Source organism: Dama dama, chromosome 31 (assembly GCF_033118175.1).
Source record: "Dama dama isolate Ldn47 chromosome 31, ASM3311817v1, whole genome shotgun sequence".
Classification (NCBI taxonomy): Eukaryota; Metazoa; Chordata; class Mammalia; order Artiodactyla; family Cervidae; genus Dama; species Dama dama.
This window is the reverse complement of record NC_083711.1, coordinates 12,982,981-12,997,287: the sequence shown is the minus strand read 5'-3', so window position 1 is coordinate 12,997,287 and position 14,307 is coordinate 12,982,981. Positions and strand designations below refer to the sequence as shown.

The 14,307-nt window shown below is 43.3% G+C and overlaps 1 long non-coding RNA gene across 1 annotated transcript in view; it reads left to right on the top strand.

Moving 5' to 3' along the window:
• The first annotated feature begins 233 nt into the window (after nt 1-233).
• Nucleotides 234-14,307, top strand: part of LOC133049935 (uncharacterized) — a 28,298-nt gene continuing 14,224 nt past the window's right edge. Inside the window, exon 1 of the long non-coding RNA XR_009691497.1 lies at nt 234-579. This is a non-coding gene — a long non-coding RNA (uncharacterized LOC133049935). The remainder of the gene's footprint in view (nt 580-14,307) is intronic.

Sequence of the window (14,307 nt, the reverse complement as noted above, 5' to 3'; positions counted from 1 at the left end):
AGAACAGGACGAGCAGGGCTGTGGGGTTCACCTCGTCCAAAAGGGGCAAGTGCTCCTCTGCGCCTACCATTTGTTGAAGGGCAGGTCAGCTGTTACCAGATCTTCAGGTTTTCTTTTCTTTATTTTTTTTTTAATGTAAATCATTTTGAAAGTCTTTACTGAATTCGGTACTGTGTGGCTTCCTTTTTATGCTTTGTTCTTTTGGCCTCGAGGCACGTGGGATCTCAGCTCCCTGACCAGAGATTCAACTCTCACCTCATGTGCTGGGAGGTGGTCTCAACCACTGGGCCACTGGGGAAGTCCCCAGGTTTTCAAAAGAGGCCAGACTGCCGGATTTTGGTGTGAAGCTATGCCATTTGCGAAACACAGTGTATATTTTGAATAGATTCTGTTCCGGGTTTTTGAACACCTAAAAATAAAACCTATTCTTTGAGTCAAAAACAATGGTACAGTTTTGAGATTTGTCTGAGCTGCCACCAGGGGGTAGGGAAGAGACATCACAGAGCATCACAAGTGGTGGAAGAAAGAACAAATGTCACGGGACACTCTCTTCTGAATCTGGCCCATTTAATGCACCAGGTATGTACAGTATTTAGCTAAAAAGTTTAGTTTTTATTTCCAGGTATGGGATATATCATTGCACAGAGGCATTTGCTAGTAAAGTGTGCAGATTTTCTTCTCTGTTCCTTGACTGAAGTCTTGCGGGTCTGACTTTTTTCTCCATCTTCCCCTTGTGGAGCTGGTTTCTTGGAGTCACTCTTAAATGATCTGTTCTTGCTTGCTCTTCTAGGCCTCCACCATCCAGCGGGGACTCTGGGCCTGTCCTAGGGAGGCCCACAGATTCTCTGACACTCCTCTATTGACAAATGGGATCTATGTCATGGCCCCTTTTCTTGAATCTGGGTGGACTTGTGGCTGCATTCACCAATAGTTAGTGTCAGTTGTTTGGTCATGTCGGATTTTGTCACCCCATGAACTGTAGCCTGCCAGGCTCCTCTATCCATGGAATTCTCCAGACAAGAATGCTGGAGTGGGTTGCCATTTCCTTTTCCAGGGGATTTTCTGGATCCAGGGATCGAATTCTGGTCTCCTGTATTGTGGGCGGATTCTTTGCCATATGAGCTACCAGGGAATCCCAACAGAACTCATTCTATGAGACTTCTTAACCTAGGTCTCAAAAGGCCATGCAGCTCCTATTTTTTTTTTTTTTTTAAACTATACCAGAATACTTGTTTTTGCAACCCTGGGTCACCATGAACAAGCCCAGATACTCCAAGGCCTTCAGGCTGTGAGGAGGCCCAGGCCACACAGAAAGGCCCTATGTTAGGCATGCCCATTGATGGTACAGGCTGGATCCAGGCTCAGTGCCACAGTAAAGAAGCCTCCAGATGATCCTAATCCCCAGTCATTCAAGCCATGTCCAGCTGTTTGAGTCTCCCCAACTGAGATCTCAGATACCATGGAACAGAGACAAACCATCTTTGTCCATGACTCACAGATTCCAGAGGGCTTCCCAGGTGGCACTAGTGGTAAAGAGCCTGCCTGCCAATGCAGGAATCATAAGAGACACTGGTTCGATCCCTGAGTTAGGAAGATCCCCTGGAGGAGGCGATGGCAACCCACTCCAGTATTCTTGCCTGGAAAATCCCATGGACAGAGGAACCTGGTGGGCTACAGTCCATGGGGTCGCAGAGAGTCAGACACGACTGCAGTGACTGGGCATGCACAGATTCCATGAACACAAAGAAAAATTATAGTTATGTCACAAAGTTTTGGGGGTGGTTACATAGCAATAGATAACTGGAATGAATGCTATAATATCTGGACTCTAGACTCCAGCTGCCTTCCTGAGATTTACCCTCGGGTACAGAAATTGGAGATCCCATGTGGTGCTAGTGATAAAGAACCCACCTGCCAATGCAGGAGACATGTAAGAGATGCGGGATTGATCCCTGGGTCTGGAAGATCCCCTGGAGAAGGAAATGGCAACCCACTGCAGTATCCTTGCCTGGAGAATCCCATGGACAGAGGAGCCTGGCGGGCTATAATCTATAGGTGTCGCAAAGTGTCAGACACGCACGCACAGACACCGAGGAGGGATTGCACGAAGTCGACCAATGAAGCTCTGAAAGGTGAACGGGAAGCTGTGTAAGGGGGTGGGAGAGGAGTGTTCTGAGCCTGGATGATCCCATCTGTGAAAGCTGAGGGACAAGAGAGGACCTGGTTTGTTTGTAGACCTGAACTGTGTGGCTAGCATGACTGAATGTTGTGTGAGTGGTCCCTGTGATGAGGATTCCAGATTGGAGGAGGGGCACGCGATGAGCCAGGAGAGGGCTGAGAAGAGTCCAGCTCCTGTAAGTATGTGATGGGATTTGGAATTTATCTTAAAGACAGTAGGAAACTTCTGAAAGACGTGATATGATCAGTCCTGTGTTTTAGGAAGTTTGCTTTGGCTGTTGTGAGGAAAGCTGATTGTGGAGAGAAAGAATGGAATGGAGGAGATGGATAAGAGACCAGGGCTATAGTCAGATGTGGAATCATGGTGGACTGGCCTAAGAAAATGCTGGTTGGCAAGTAAGCAGGAGGCAGATTCATGAAACAGGTGGGAAAAGGGAGCCTGATGTGAGGTGGGAAGAAGGATTGGTAGAACAGGACAGAAGAATCATGGACTACTCCCAAATTTCTTTCTTGAATGACAGAGTAGAAGTGGTTGCTATTCAGTGAGACCATTCAGACAAGATCAAAGCAGGTTTGAGGAAGATTTCAGTGATGGATGTGTAGTGTGCAAGGCACAGTGTGGAGAGGTCTAGTGGGTAGTTGATATGTAAGATTTGTGTCAAGGAGATTTGCACCAAAGCTTTACATTTCTGCCTTTAACATATGATCCACTTTTGAAGTCATGTTTGTGGAGATCTGAAAGTGAATTCTGGGAAACAGAAACAGTGTCCTACATGGAAAGTGATTATAGTAGATCGTACACTGTTTGATTTATCAGTATTGCACCAGCCCCACCAAGAATAATTGGGTTAAAGCTTTGCAATTGTGATATTATATGACCTGCTTCATCGAGGCTTTATTTTGAGGGAAGTCAATGTTTGACGATGATTTTAACATGGGGAAGGCCCACGAGGAAGGTCCAAAAAATATATTTATTTTTAATTGAAGGGTGGTTGCTTTACAATATTACCTGAGTTTCTGGCACACAGCAACATGAATCCATCATAGGTACACATATGGCCCCTCCCTCTTGAAGTCATATATTTTTTAATGCATTTTGTTCTAACCTTTTTTTTTTCCCCCACTCTAATTCTTTTCAATAGTGTGACTTTGGCAGAACTCCATACATGATCCTTTATTTCTTTCCAGCCATAGGTGGCAGCACACCACTGCCTACAATTAGAGGAACTGCATTTGTTAAGTCAGAGCTGTTGGTCAGGGGAGAGCAGCTAATGAGTAATCAGTCCAAGCTGCACGGCAAATTAATGTCTTTGTTAAGTGAACTAACTGGATCCCTTTATAAACAAGGTCAGAGTATTTATAACCCAGTGCATTTCATAAAGCCAAATCCATCTGCATTGATGTGACTCCACTAAGGAACCCATGATTTATCTGCAAGGAATATATGCAAAAGCTCACTTGGAAAACCATCTTTAATAATGATTGGTACCATTCTGATGTAATCATTAATAAAAGGCACCCTTGCTAGGTAGCCTCATTTTTCTCATACAAGGTAAATGAAAAAGTGATTACCTTAAACAGGAGCCACTATTATAAGATGATATTGGGTGGCCTGTTCCAAATTGAGTTCTTAGTGATAAAAATAAAGTGTGATCCTTATTGATCAAATACAGCTTTTGTCACTTTTGTTGTTCAGTCGCTCAGTCATGTCTGACTCTTTGCGACCCTGTGAACTGCAGCATGCCAGGCTTCCCTTTACCATCTCTCGGAGCTTGCTCAAAGTCGTGTCTGTTGACTTAATGATGCCATCCAACCATCTGATCCTCTTCTGTCCCCTTCTCTTCCTGCCTTCAATCTTTCCCAGCATCAGGGTCTTTTCCATTGAGTCATTTTTTCGCATCAGGTGGCCAAAGTACTGGAGCTTCAGTTTCAGCATCAGCCCTTCCAATGAATATTCAGGATTGATTTCTTTTAGGACGGACTGGTTCAATCTCCTTGTAGTCCAAGAGACTCTCAAGAGTCTTCTCCAACACCACAGTTCAAAAGCATCAATTCTTTGGTGCTCAGCCTTCTTTATGGTCCAACTCTCACATCCATACATGACTACTGGAGAAACCATAGCTTTGACAATATGAACCTTTGTTGGCAAAGTAATGTCTCTGCTTTTTAATATGCTGTCTAAGCTTGTCATAGCTTTTCTTCCAAGGAGCAAGCATCTTTTAATTTCATGCACCATCTGCAGTGATTTTGGAGCCCAAGAAAATAAAGTCCATCACTGTTTCCATTGTTTCCCCATCTGTTTGCCATGAAGTGATGGGACTGGATGCCATGATCTTAGCTTTTTGAATGTTGAGTTTTAGGCCAGCTTTTTCACTTTCCTCTTTCACTTTCATCAAGAGGTTCTTTAGTTCCTCTTTGCTTTCTTGGCTTTTCTTCACCATAAGGGTGGTGTCTCCTGCATATCTGAGGTTATTGATATTTCTCCTGGCAATCTTGACTCCAGCTTGTTCTTCATCCAGCCTGGCATTTCACATGATGTACTCTGCATATAAGTTAAATAAGCAGGGTGACAATATACAGCCTTTGTTACTTAAATTAGGCAAAGCCTCATTTCACATTTAGAGTAGGTTGCATAGGTATAATGTTTGATGTTTACTATCTACTGCAGGTCACATTTTAAGTGAATAAAATGCTTAATTTTGCCATCATTGTTAGAGAACTGTATGAGAAGCTCAGAGTATCTTCTCACAAAGTAACCAGATGTCAGGTTCTAGAACAGCGCTGTGCAATAGAAATATAAGGCAAGCCGCACACATAAGCTACACACACTATTTTATATTTTCTTGAAGCCACATAGATTGAAAAATGTAAACAGAAAGAGAGGAAATTAATCTTCATTCTATATTATAGTTTATTTAACCCAATATATCAAAAGTATTTAGCAGGCAATCAGTATAAAGATTAAGGAGGTATCCTACATTCTTTTTTTTCACTCTGTGTATTTGAACTCCGCTGTCTTTTTTCCATTCACTGCTCATCTCTGTCCCGTCTAGCCACATTTCAGATGCTCAATATTCACTTGTGGTCAGTGGGCTCAGCTCTAAACACTTAGTATCTGTTATGGATTGAAACATGTTTCCTCAAAATTCAGATGTTGAAGACCTAAACTCCAGTACCTCAGAAAGTGACCTTATTTGGAGATGAGGTCGTTACAGAAGTAATCAAGTTAAAATAAGGCCATGAGGATGCATCTGAGCTTCCTCAAAGGCTGCTTGGTAAAGAATCTGCCTGCATTGCAGGAGACTTGAGTTTGATCCCTGAGTCAAGAAGATGCCCTGGAGGAGGAAATGGCAACCTGGTCCAGTATTCTTGCCTGGAGTATTCTTGCCTGGAGAATCCTATGGACAGAGGAGCCTGGTGGGCTACATACAGTCCATGGGCTCGCAAAGATTGGCCACTACTCAGCACACAAGCACTCAACAGTGCTGAATGCACCCTAATCCAACATGACTGACGCAGCGAGGCCCTCTGGAGGAGACAGACTCACACGCAGGGAGAGCGCCATGTAAAGATGAAGACAGAGTTGACTGATGTGCCTACAGGCCAAGGAGCACCAACTATTGCTGGCAAGCAGAAGCTGCAGGGAAAGGGTGGACTCTTCCTCACACCCCTCAGAAGGAACCAACCCTGCCGTCACCTCGCTCATGGACTTTTAGCTTCCAGATACGGGAGACAATCGAGTTCTGTTTGTGCGTCACCCAGCTGTGAACATGAATGCCGCTCGTGATGTTGGCAGTGGGCACTTTGTTCTGAGCTTTCCTTTTCTTGCCTTGACCCTCTTCTCCTCTTTCTGTACCTTTTCCTCTGCTGTCACCACTCAGCCTCCGAGCACCCTCTCATGGAACCTCCGCGAATCTCCCTCCCAGGCAGACATGTAGCTGGGGTTTCCTGTTCAGCAAGCACGAGAGGGACGCACCCTGAAGTGGCAGAGAAGCCTGGTTCACTTCCAGTGTCCAGCGGGGGTCATAGTACCCACTGGGTGGGGCCCCTTGTTGTGTACTTGCTAAGTCGTGTCTGACTCTTCGGTGACCCCAGGAACTGTAGCCTGCCAGGCCCCTTGGTCTGTGGGATTTCCCAGGCAAGAATACTGGAGGGGGTTGCCATTTCCTTCTCCAGGACTTCTTCCTGACCCAGGGATCCAACCTGCGTCCCTTATGTCTCCTGCATTGGCTGGCAGATTCTTTACCGCTGAGCCACCTGGGAAGCTTCTAGAGCCCCAGCTGGCCCCCTAGAGCTGCTGTTATGCAAATCAAAGTGCTGACCCACAAAGTACTTTTGAAAACCATAAATAACTGTGTAGATGAGAATGAGTATTTTGTAGATGGGATGAATGGTTTTCAAATTATTTTAATTTCTTCTCCCTGTAATTATCTGAGCTCCCCATTTTACAGGAGGAAAATGAATTAACGGGGAAAAGGCGGGGACACTTTCTTGCCATCTGGCAGGGGTGGTCTTCTATTGGTTGTCTCTAGCATGTAAGATACCTGTCTCCAGCCAGCGTGGAAGCAACCCACTCCCCCACTCACAGACCAGGTGCTGTGGGTGACATGTATCCCACCTCATCTCTAGAAATGGGTCCCAATATGTGCACACACACATATTCTATTAGTCTGTTTCTGCTTCTCTGGTAAAAACATCGTTCTGATTAATTCATGGCAAGTGCTCATAAATACTTAAAAAGATAAAAGACAAGGGAGGAGACCTTTCGCATTTAACCTAATTTCCTGCTGCAGATATCAAAAGTTGGATCAACATATGTCCATAGTTGTAAAGATGTTATTGTTGTTTAGTCACTGTAGGAAGCACAAGCTGGAATCAAGATTGCCAGGAGAAACATTAATAATCTCAGGTATGCAGATGACACCACCCTTATGGCAGAAAGTGAAGAAGAACTAAAGAGCCTCTTGACGAAAGTGAAAGAGGAGAGTGAAAAAGTTGGCTTAGAGCTCAACATTCAGAAAACTAAGATCATGGCATCTGGTCCCATCACTTCATGGCAAATAGATGGGGAAACAGTGGAAACAGTGGCTAACTTTATTTTTCTGGGCTCCAAAATCACTGCAGATGGTGACTGCAGCCATGAAATTAAAAGACGCTTACTCCTTGGAAGGAAAGTTATAACCAACCTAGATAGCATATTAAAAAGCAGAGACATTACTTTGCCAACAAAGGTCCATCTAGTCAAGGCTATGGTTTTTCCAGTGGTCATGTATGGATGTGAGAGTTGGACTATAAAGAAAGGTGAGTGCCGAAGAATTGATGCTTTTGAACTGTGGTGTTGGAGAAGACTCTTGAGAGTCCCTTGGACTGCAAGGAGATCCAACCAGTCCATCCTAAAGGAGATCTGTCCTGGGTGTTCATTGGAAGGACTGATGCTGAAGCTGAAACTCTAGTACTTGGGCCACCTGATACGAAGAGCTGACTCATTGGAAAAGACCCTGATGCTGGGAAAGATTGAAGGCAGGAGGAGAAGGGGACGACAGAGGATGAGATGGTTGGATGGCATCACTGATTCAATGGACACGGGTTTGGGTAGACTCCGGGAGTTGGTGATGGATAGGGAGGCCTGGCGTGCTGCGGTTCAAGGGGTCACAAAGAGTTGGACACGACTGAGTGACTGAACTGAACTGAACATGTCTGACTCTTTGTGACCCCATGGACTGTATCCCACCAGGCTCCTCTGTCCACAGGATTTCCCAGGCAAGAATACTGAAGTAGGTTGCTGTTTCCTTCTCCAGGGGATCTTCTTGATGGGATTGAACCCATATCTTGTCTCCTGCATCTGTAGGCGGACTGTTTAGGTGAAGTGAAATTGTCAGTCACTAAGTCATGTCTGACTCTTTGAGATCCCATGGACTGTAACCCGCCAGGCCCCTCTGTCCATGGGATTTTCCAGGTAAGAATACTGGAGTGGCTTGACATTTCCTCCAGGGAATCTTCGAGACCCAAAGACTGGAACTTCATCTCCTGCAGGCAGATTCTTTTACCATGGAACCTTCTTAGGGGATGCCTAACTGGTCTCTTTTTGGATTAAAGAAGGCATGAAGAGGTTTATGGGAACTACAAAGTTATTTCAAGGTATTTTGAGCCCAACCAAGAAAAGAGAGGTGCTTTCTGTCATAAACCTCCTCCTTTTCTAACATAAATTCCCTTTTCAGCCTTTCATCATCCTTAAACCCTTTCAAGAGGAAGTTAAAAAAAAAGGTATACATTCTCAAATGTCTGAAAGTGATTCGAGAGAGGGAAGTTTACCTTCTAACTCTCCCCATATTAACCTATTTTCTACTGCCCAGCATTGAAGTTAATCAACTACAGGAAAACCTTCCTGTATGAAAAGAACCACTCCTCCCAGGTACAGATATTTTTTCCCCAGTTCAAATGACTATGTCGTTTGGTAAAGGTGTTACATGATCTTTGAAGTCTTTAGCGGAACAGTCCTGAAGGGCACCCAGTCTTCAGCCTCCACTTTGCTCTTGCCCATCCCAGCTGTCTACTCTGTACTCAATTGTCTGCAGGCCGTTTTCAGTTCACCATGGGTCCCGGGAGAGGCACGGGGGAGCATATCAATGGAACTATCTTTGGAAATAATGACATTTGGAAATAATTTTTGTCTGCTTCATAACTGAAAGCGATTGCTCCCCGGAATGCCCTTCGCAGGGAGGCGAGTCTGCTTACCCAGATCGTTTCTGATTGGTTCTCTTAGTTGCTGGGATTTCAAACCCTGTGTATAATTTCCCTAGATGGGAAATGGGAGTTGGCATCACGTCCCCTCCCTCCTGCGAACTTCACTCCAATGATCCTGTTCTTGTCTATCCTGCTTCGATTCTGGATGGATTTCTACAGAACCAGGTGTCCGATGTTCCAGGGCTCTCTGCTCTGCTGTGGTCTGCCTTGCTCACCAAAGATTACTGCTCTGGTCATTCCTAGACCCTGGGAACCAGAATGCATGTGCAAGTCTCCTCTTTGTGCTCTGGCCGTGAGTCTTAACCCTTGTTCTGTTTAATCCTTGTACTATTTCTTTCTCCTTTGCCTCACTTTTCTAGCTGGTTTCCTTCTCCACCTTACTCGGTTAGTTCACCTGCATCGTTGTGTGCGTTCAGCAGCTCAGTCATTCACCTGCATTTGGCACCAAGTAGTTTACTCTGAACCCTTGCTGGGAGCTGATGCTGGTGGCCAGACGGCAACAAAAAGATGTTAAAGGCAGCCTTTTAACCTATGACTTGAGAGACAATACTCTTTACTTCCCTGTGAAAACAGTTCCTGTTTTTCCTCAGTTGTGGTAAATGATGTTTTAAAAGACTCTACTTCTTTTCTGCTTGGGTTTTAAAATATGTTTATTACCAAATACACATTTTAAGATATTTTTTTAAATCTAAAGAAACACTGCTGTTCCTCAGAGTTTTGGTAAATATTGCTTTTTGTTTCTTCTTTTCCTTTTTCTTTCTTTAAAATTTCTGGCCATAATGGAGATTCCAATTACATATAGTTTTATTATTTGGGGCTTCCCCTGGTGGCTCAGCTGGTAAAGAACCCTCTTGTCAATGCAGGAGATTCAGTAGATTCGGGTTCAATCCCTCGATTGGGAAGATCCCTGGAGAAGGAAATGGCAGTCCACTCCAGTATTCTTGCCTGGAAAATTCCATGGACAGAGGAGCCTGGTGGTCTACAGGTATTAATTATTTGCTGTATTAACTAAGCTTACTTTTTATGTTAGTTTTTAAAAAGTGGATTATTGTAATATTTAAAATTTAAGCAGCTGGGGTATCTCTAGTCCACATATCAGGTTTCCACATCTGTTACATGTGTCTCTTAACTTCCAGCAGACTAGCTGAGGAATGTTCCACAAAAAAGCAAGCAAGAACGTACAAAAGTATCAGAGATGTAGTCTCAGAAGTGGCACACCGTCATTTCCACCCCTATGTTATTGGCCAAAGCAAGTCACGTGGCCAGCCCAAAGCCAGGGCAGACAAATATGCTACCTGTGATCAGGCGATGGCTAATATGTGGGTACATGGAGGGATGAAGAATTGGAAGCAGTCTTCCAATATGCAATAGCTCGTTTCCTCTTTGGGTGTTGAACTGTTGGGAATGGCTCCAGGTGCAGACATCTGTCTACAGTAAGAGAAGATGAAACAAGGTCTAGACAGAAGGAGATGGAAGAGAGTTTTAATAATACTCTAATTCTTTTTTTTTTTTTTTTTTAGTTTTAAAATTTATTTTTAACTGGAGGGTAATTGCTTTACAGTATTATGTTGGTTTCTGACATAGATCAGCATGAATTAGCCATTAGCATACATATGTCCCCTCCCTCTTAAACCTGCCTCTCACCCCTGTCACCATCCCACCCCTCTAGGTAGTCACAGAGAACCAGGTTTGAGCTCCCTGCATCATCAGCAGGCTATCACTGGCTATCTACTTTACATGTAGTAATGTATGTGTTTCAGTGCTACTCTGTTTGTCTCTCCCTCTCCTTCCCTGACTGTGTCCACAAGTCTGTTTTGTATGTCCATGTCTCCATTGCTGCCCTGAAATAGGTTCATCAGTAACATCTTTCTAGATTCCATATATATGCATTAATGTATGATATTTGCTTTTCTCTTTCTGATTTACTTCACTCTATCAAATAGACTCTAGGTTCATCCACCTCATTAGAACTGATTCAAATGTGTTCCTTTTATGGCTGAGTAATATTCCATTGTATATATGTACCACAAGTTCTTTAACCATTTATCTGTCCATGGATATCTAGGTTGCTTCCATGTCCTAGCTATTGGAAATAGTCCTACAGTGAACACTGGGGTACATGTGTCTTTTTCAATTAGGATTTCCGTGGCATAAATACGGGTTTCCCTGGTAAGCTCAGCTGGTAAAGAATCTTCCTGCAATGCAGGAGACCCCAGTTTGATTCCTGGGTCAGGCGGATCCCCTGGAGAAGGGATAGGCTATCCATTCCAGGATTCTTGGGCTTCCCTGATGGCTCAGCTGGTAAAGAATCTGCCTGCAATGTGGAAGACCTGAGTTCAATCCCTGGGTTGGGAGATTCCCTTGGAGAAAGGAACAGCTACCCACTCTAGTACTCTGGCCTGGAGAATTCCATGGGCTGTATAGTCTGATGGGTCACAAAGAGTTGGACACAACTGAGAGATTATTGCTTCACTGAGATATATGGCCTGTAGTGGGGTTGTTGGGTCATCTGATAGCTTTATTTCTAATTTTAAGGAATCCCCATACTATTCTCCACAGTGTCTATATCCATTTACAACAATGCAAGAGGATTACTTTTTCTCCACACACTCTCCAGCATGTATTGTTTGTAGATTAAAAAAATTTATTTTAATTTATTTATTTTAATTAGACGCTAATTACTTTACAATATTGTGGTGGTTTTTGCCATACATTGACATGAATAGCCACGGGTGTACATATGTTCCCCATCTTGAACCCTCCTCCCACCTCCCTCCCCATCCCATCCCTCAGGGTCATCCCAGTGCACCAGCCCTGAGCACCCTGTCTCATGCATTGAACCTGGACTGGCGATCTGTTTCACATATGATAATAAACATGTTTCAATGCTATTCTCTCAGATCATCCCACCCCTGCCTTCTGCCACAGAGTCCAAAAGTCTGTTCCTCACATCTGTGTCTCTAGTTTTAATAATATTCTAATTCTTAACAAGATCTCCGGTGATGCTTAGATGTTACACTTCTGAGCTTTTTTCATTGTGATCTGTGCTATACCCACAGCTCTTCAAACTCCTATTTCTTGCATAAATTAGTGTAAGTTTGGTTTCTGTTACTTGCAATCAAAAGGCTATCATACACATATAATTTGTGTATATCAGAGGGCCTTTATATAAAAAGAAGCTTCCATTATCCCAATGCAAATATTTTTTGGCTTATTTTGGGGGGGTTAAAATTTCTGCATATTAGGAGTAAACTATGTGTATTTCATTGAGTTTATTAGTTGATCAAATTAAACTGAGGTACACAAGTTTCAAATAAAACTATTATCTAATATTGCAGTAAAAATTATTCATAATCAATGTAAATTGAGCAAGGCATATAAAACTAGGACAAAGTAATAATATTTATATTATTAAGTCAGGAATTTTATAGTTTTTGACCATGTTAATTAAGGCAGTTATGTGAAATATTGAATTTTATCCCTGGAAATTTACCTCAGTAAAATAATCTTACAGAAGCAAACATTCATAAGCATGAAGCAGTTTATGACAACCTCATTCATAGTACTAAATAAAGCAAACTGTTTAAGTTAAGAGAATGCTTTATTAAATATGTCAGTTTTTCAAGATGGAATATTGTATGGATGGAATATTGTATTGTATCAAGATGGAGTATTGTATAGTTTTAAACCATGTTAAATAAGAGAATTATATAAAATATTGAAATATATTTATGACCTAAGTGAAAAAGCAAAACATAAAATATTATTTACATGAATATTCAAACTATGTATATAGGAACACCCAAGAAGTACTCTGGAGCCAATGCACAGGGGCTGGGAAGGACCCTGCCCGTGGGTCTCTGGCACCCCAGTGGCATCAGAGCCATGAGTGGAGGGTCACAGACTGCGGGTCATCCAGAGGACCCAGGACAGGTTGGCTACTGATAGACTCATCCCACAGTGCTTCTTCATGCCATGTGGACTCCTACAAAAACAGTGAGCACAATTTCCCTACAACTTGATCTGGACGGGCCTGATAATCTATGTGAGCCTGCTTCTGCTGACTCCCAAAATCCTGAGTCTGCCGTTTGATCCTCAAGACAATGCCTTCCTGTCCTGGGCTCACTCCTACATCACATTCCACAAATGGTCTAACTGCAGGGTTTGCGGAGCACTCCCCTCTTCATCAGTGAAGAGCTTCCCATGGTGGGCATCTCCACTTCAAGGAAAGGACTTCCTCCAAGTCTGCGAATACCTTCGACAACAGCAATCACATGTGATGCCTCTTCTTAATCTGATGACATCTAACAGGCCTAAAATGGACTGGTGCAACACCCAGTACCTTAACTATGGACGTAATGTGACTTTTAACTTTGCTGCTTGTTCTGCTTTTGCTGTTTGCTCCCTGCATCTGTAACTGCGTAGCTGGATTTGTTTCTATCCACATGAAGGCTTTTAAGTTACAAGTGGTTGCTCACACTCCTGCCACTGAGGCAGCTTCCTCCAACTACTGCTTGGGGCCCCTGGATCAGCAACCCTCAATATGAGGGTTAGAAGAATGTGTTGCCTCACCAAATTAGGGATGATGCCCCTTATCAGCTCAAAAGCAGTTATGGAATGAAAACGATGCTCCTTTCTCTAGGCAACATAATTCTCCTAAAAGAAAAGGGGAGAATGAGAGGGTGACAGGCAGGAAAGCCAGGGGTCTTCAAATGGAGGAAATAGGCTGCATTACATATTTTTTTATCTCTCTCTTAAGCGGCAGGAGGAAACAAACTACAAGTGTCAGATTTTTGGCTTCCCTGGTAGCTCAGTTGGTAAAGAATCCCCCCGCAATGCGGGAGACCTGGGTTTGATCCCTGGATTGGGAAGAACCCCTGGAGAAGGGAAAGGCTACCCACTCCAGTATTCTGGCCTGGAGAATTCCATGGACTGTTTAGTCCATGGGGTCTCAAAGAGTTGGACACGGCTGAGTGACTTTAAATGTAAAATGTAAAAGAAGTACTCACTTTACACATGCATATCCATGTCCACAATGAGCACAACACACACACACAGAGTCATTATCTTTTGGACCACAATGGAAACAAATTGTGTTATGAATCTAGCTGTAATTTCCTCTTGCCCAGGTAGAAGATACTCATCATCTTTGAGAAAATTACTCTTCTATGGGCTCATTATTCACGCAAAAGTCAAAATTCTACCTTAGAATCAAGAAATTGAAAGTCTATATACTAAACAACTCTGAATAAAATCATTAGAGCTGAATTTTGTGAGCAGAATTGAATCTCTGTGGGGTTATGATGATGTTGTGAGTGAGGATATGATGAATGATGTCTTTCAGTGAGAAAAAGTGGGGTCAGGACTATTCTCTGGGGACTGAGG